This window comes from Alligator mississippiensis, chromosome 2 (assembly GCF_030867095.1).
Source record: "Alligator mississippiensis isolate rAllMis1 chromosome 2, rAllMis1, whole genome shotgun sequence".
NCBI lineage: Eukaryota > Metazoa > Chordata > Crocodylia > Alligatoridae > Alligator > Alligator mississippiensis.
The window spans coordinates 189,598,770-189,604,552 of NC_081825.1; the positions used below are offsets into that span (position 1 = coordinate 189,598,770).

General features: G+C 44.8%; 1 non-coding gene across 1 annotated transcript; it reads right to left on the bottom strand.

The window, feature by feature from the left end:
- Positions 1–309: 309 nt before the first annotated feature.
- LOC132248924 (U6 spliceosomal RNA) lies at positions 310–420 on the bottom strand. Its single transcript, XR_009460396.1, has one exon. It is a non-coding gene; the product is annotated as a U6 spliceosomal RNA (small nuclear RNA).
- Positions 421–5,783: the final 5,363 nt, after the last annotated feature.

Sequence of the window (5,783 nt, forward strand, 5' to 3'; positions counted from 1 at the left end):
TAATGTATTTATTTTTTCTGCTTATGATTTACAAGGCCTTGAGTATTAGACAAAATAGCATATTGTAACTAAACTCAAAAAATACAAACCAATAGAATATAGAAGGAAACCCTATGTAGTTCCATAGAATATATCACACCCAGTGCACACAGTTTTCAGCACTTCATGTCAAATCCCAATGATCTATTTATAAGATTTCTGAAAAGAAATATTTGGTCTAGTTTAAGTGTAGTGTACAGTTTCACACCGTTGAATTATGCAGTAATTTAATTCTTACATCATGCCTAATGTTGGACTGCAGCAGCAGCAACAAATCTCTCAAGATGTTTAGCGAATTCGCGTGTCATCCTTTCGCAGGGGCCATGCTAATCTTCTCTGTATCGTTCCAATTTTAGTATATGTGCTGAAAGAAATGATAACTTATAACGAGCTGCACTCATGCATGCAACCAAGTTTCTCAAAATCCTCACACTGGCATCTGTCACTAAAAGGATTCCTTTTTAATTTGTAGTTTGCTGCCAGATTGACTTGAAGATAACTTGAGGTATAAAAGTGTAATGATTTTCCACAATGCCACTGTGTGGCCTACCCTGTCCCTGCTTCAGTTCCCCAATTGCAAGAGGACACTGAAGCTTACCTATGTGGGTACATGGCTTAATGGAGATGGAAGGTTAGCACCTTAGCTAGGTAAGTGCAAGTAGTTATTCTCATAGTTGGCCTTAACACTTTTGCCAAACAAGCCTCTGATATGTTTTGTCACTCACCCTCTCTCTGCTTCCAGCAGAACCGGCAGCCTTGCAATCCTGTGTGTTTTTCTCACAAAACCATCTTTGTGACAGATCACACAACCCTGGATGCATCCCTGGTGGCTCTCGTAAAATGTTTTGACCTATACTCACTTCTAGCCTGGGTCTGATGAACTAGTGAAGTTCAGAGCCAAATAATATCTGTAGAAGGAAAATTGTCAGCTGTGACTTTGATCTGGGGTCTTTCCAGAAATCAAGGGACTCCGGCAGTGTTTTGGGTTTTTTTTGTACCCCCCGAAGTTCATCCCTGGGTGGATGTGAGGGGAAAGTAAATGAGCCAAGACTTCTTAGGAAAACTCAATGCCAGGCTGTTAACCCTGATGCTGGGGTTGCACAGGTTATATTTCAAGGCTTTTCACAGACTGGAAAAAAAGAGATGCCCAGATTCTTTTTTTTTAAATAAGAGCTCAGGCTCTCTTTTATATTTCTTGCTCCGTTGCATTAGGCAATTTTGGGAAAGGTGGGATTTCAAGGGGCAGCAAAGGCCAGTTCTGACCACCCTGAGGACTGGAATAATTCTTTACCCCACCTCTGTAAGGAAAGGACAGGGCTCCCTCCTCGCACACACTCGCCAAGGCAGAGGGGTTTGGAGCCTGGAATCCCTCTCTTTTCTTTCCCCCTCCCAAAGCTCCTGAGCCACGAGTCTCCTGTCACTCAGCCTTCTGCCCGGCTGATCACTGTGAAAAGAGCCACCCTGGTGACAGAAACACATGAATATTGACTGCAAACAAACCCAGGGAGAGCGGCACCTGGGAGCTCCAAGCACAGGGGGGCAGAGGGGGAAGAGAGGGCTGTAGTCCAGAGAGACCAATCGATCACTCTCACCTGCTCGCAGCTGGGGTCAAGGTAGGGAAAGGGAAGAGATACTCGGCCCCATTCCAGTCAACCTGGGTTAGGGCAGATCGCTGGCTCCTGATGGGAATATTTGAGACTCAGTGCTAGGAGCGAAGGGAATCAGCCTGAGAGCATGCATCATCTTTTCTCCAGCCAGGAAAGCGGCCCACAAATAATTCTTGTGGAGTATGTTTGTGAGGCTCGGAATTGGCCTGCAGTAGTGGAACGTGAGCCAAAATTGCATCTAACCCCAAACCTCCTGCTTTACGAGCAAAGGATGCTCAGTGGAACGGCTGTGGCCTGGCAGGCTGGCTTTGCCCTGCAGACTTCTGACTTTCTCTAGATGGGCTTTTTTTAATAGTGGGAAGACCCAGAGCTGTCACTTTTTATTTTTCTCTGTGTCTGTCCTAGTGTGGTTAGCTGAAGTCCTTGCCCCCCCTACCCCACCACGATTGATGATTCCTCTAGAAGGCTCCTCTTGAATTGCTCGCAGGAATAAATTGCCTGCTATTCCCATTTGCTTTTGTTTCCCCGTCCTCTCCAGAGACAGTCAGTGCTTCCCTCATTTCCCCACCCCCCTTTCTTAATCTACCTGCTGTAGCCCCAGAGGAACAGCAGCTGAGTATATAGAGCTGGGGAGTTATAATGGGGGTGATGCCCCAGGGAGAGGAGGATCATAAAAGAAACACATTTCATTTACAAGTTTCCCTCTGCCGGCCCCTAGTTTATTCCTTCATCTCTGGGGAAAGGTTTTTAAATTATCTTTCTCTTCGGCTCCTAACAAATAATGGCAAACGCTTTAAAATCCTCAACATTTTCTTTGTTTCCTCTTTATTGGAAGGCAAGAGTCAGCAAAGGGGGAAAAAAATAAAAGACCCCTCTCTCCAGCCCTGACAAGTTTTAGGTTTCTTTTTTTGGAACGTGCAGGTTTGTTTCTTTCTCCCCTCACCCTGAAAAGTTCCTCTTGCTTTCACAAAAGGTCCACACATTGTCCTTGGGAAATGATTATTGTTTGCTTTGGAAATATACTTTCGAAGAACCCCGCCCCCACAACAGATCAAGACTTAAATAAACAGCATCTGGAGGCCAATATATCACCAACTGCCTTTTTCTTCTTTGTATTGTTTGGCAGTGGGGTTATAAATTAGGCCTCAGATGGGTTATATTTTTCCTCTCGTAAAAATGAATCTAATGCATAAGGCCCAGCTTAAACTGTAGGACCCTGCTGCATTTCCCCAAGGAGGCAAGGGTTTTGTAGCAAAGACTGGGGGCTAGAAATTGTAGCAGGTTCATCCGAACATCGGAGCTCATTTCAGCCAGCCCACTTTTAACTTCCTATTACAGAGGAGCTGGGAGAGGACTAGTGCATATTTAAATGGCTGTGATCCTGTTCTCCCCCCACCCCCTCCCCAAATCGCAGACAATTTTGATGAGTGGGTTTTTGTCCGGATGGTTTGTAATGGTGCCTGTTTTGGGGTGTCCCGGGGGGTCCGGGAAGCTTTAATTCGCTCACAAAGGCTCATTTGCAGGTCAATGCCATGGCACACTCGCCTCTCCCCTTTGCCTAAATCTCCTTTTGTTCCCCATTGCCTGCTCCTCATGCCAGATGGCCGCAGAAAATGCTAATTTTTTTCTCCCCTCTCCTTTTTTTTTTTTTTTTTTGCATTTAATTGCAGCCCTTTGCAGATGGGGGCTGCGGAGTGTGTGCTTCATTCAAATGAGGTTTGCTTTTTGGTTTCCAGGCACGTTTCTTAAAGTCCGATCCGAGTCAGGCAGGGATTAGTTTGACAGGGAAGTGATCAGATTAAAATCTGCACATGAGACCTGCCTCCTTTCTCCCTCCCATTAAGCCCCCCCCTCCCCCTCTCAAAAAAAAATCCTTCTCTCCCTGAAGTGGTGCTACTGTCTGTGCTTGGGAGGAAAAGAGAACACAACCCAAACCTTGCCACAGCGGACAAGGCAAGGTGCCAGGGAGAAAGCGGCTTCCTGAGATGGGGGTTGAAACCAGGTTGTTCTTGGATGGGAATAAATTACCTGCCTCTTTCTAATATGTGTATAGAAATGGCTTTGCTCCTTTTTATACGTGGTAGGACTTGCTCTGGATATATATAGGCTAAGCTTATGAGAGCAATATAGACCCATGTTCCAAAAGGCTATTGCTAAGGAGCCGCTGTGCTGAGCACTGACGTTCCTAGCTTTTAGGCAACTGGCCTTTAGAGTGGAATGCAAAGCTCTGAGTTAGAGGCCTAAGCTCCCTTGTGAGCTGCAGAGAGAGAGGCAGGTATCTCAGGATTTGATCCTGAGAAAACAGCATGCTTAGCCCCAAGCCACCTCAAGCAGTCCATAGGAAATGCTGAGTGCATGGGCATGTCCTAAATCTACCTCTCATTAGGGTTTAAGGGCATCACTCAACACTACGAGAGTATACAACTGCCTCTGGATTTGTAGCCCTGAACTCTTTCATAAAGGTAGGCACCTACACCTCTTATTTAAAAAAAAAAGAAGATGGGAGGCATTGTCTAGTGTCGAAGTGTATCAGTATTGGATATGAGAGACCTGGATTCAACTCTTATCTTTGCTTGCGGAGATTCAAGTCCATTTCCCCCCTGACTGGGAAGGTGCCCAAACCACCAGGTAAGAGGCTATCTAGAGGGGAGAATTAAAAAGAACCTAAAAGAATTAAATTTTCAAAGGGTCATTGAGACAGAATAAAGTGATTGGCTAGTGCACTCACCTGAGCTGGGCGAGATCCTGGGATCCCAACCCAGCTCCAAAGATCATTCATGTGCTTTCTCCAGTGACTTGTCTCATACCAAATTCATAAACAGTCCTACAAGATGGGGCTGGAATCCAGAGGCCCTCCCTTCCAAATGTCCTAACTATTAGGATACAGAGTCCAGCTCAGGCTGTCTCACCCCCTTCGTCCCATCAATATTTTGGGAGTCCATGCAAAGTGGAACAGTTTCAACAGGAGGAAATGAAAGTCCTGCCCTTACCCCACTACAGAACAATCTGTCCTAGGTGCTGTAACTGTTCAACCATTGTCAAAAAGCTATGTAGCTACTCCAGCCATTGATTAAAAGAAATGGGGGCTCCTTTCAAATTTTGTGAAAAGCTGGATTTGGTAAGCAGTCTCTGCAAATGCCTACTAGATCAAGTCCCTCAGGCAAGATAGGCAGAGAGAAGGTCACCTAGCTTAGCGATTCTGAGGGCTAAGGCATAAACCAGGTACTAACCTGTCCGGCCTGGTCAAGGTCATGTGTTTCTAGGCATGTACAAAACAGAACTTACTTTACTGTCAAAAGTGGAGGTGGCTCTAGGCACCTCCAGAGTAGTTTTGAGGATTGAAATTTTGGAATTAGGCACCTACATTGTATTTAAGTCCCAGGTTAGGACTTAGAAGGCTTGAAGCTCAGCTGTTTCTGAATATGTAGGCCCCTTTGTAAAGGATCTCAGGTTGGGTGCCCAGGGTCACTTGATCACTTGCAGACACTCTCAGCTATCATTCTTTACTAGTTTCGAAATAGAAGAGCCTGATCCTCCTTTCATGTTAGTGTAAAAACACTGGTTTCAAGTAGAGCTGCTCCTATATGGGCCTGCTCCAAAAACTTGAAGACTTTCAGTTGACTTTAGCAGGGTTTAGAGCAGGGTCTAAGTAAGGGCAGAATTAAGCCCAGAGATGCTAGTAGAGTAAAAGCCTGAATCGTGACTGAGAATAATTGTATTTATTAAGCACACACACATACAAAGTCCCCCCTTTTCAGCCTAATACTAGCATGTTTAATGTACCAACATAATAAAATTCCACTCTTATCAAACTAGTTAAATGAATCAGAGGGGTTCCAAAATAAGAAGACAGGACAGAGCGAGATGGTATTGAAGATGAAGCTAAAGTTGGCCATAATGAAAAACATTTTATACACATAAAATCTTGGAGTACTAGATAATGTAAGGAAAGCCTGACTGAAAAGTATAGGCTGCCTGAGAAGCCAATTACTGTCATACGCTCCCTCCTCTAAATTTGTTTCCTCTGTTAGAGCAGGAAGCTTCATTTCTGCTACTGATTAGCTGGGTGACCTTCAGGAAATTACTTCTCTGCCTCAGTTCTCCAATCTGAAGTTGGGAATGGATAATGCTTATCTG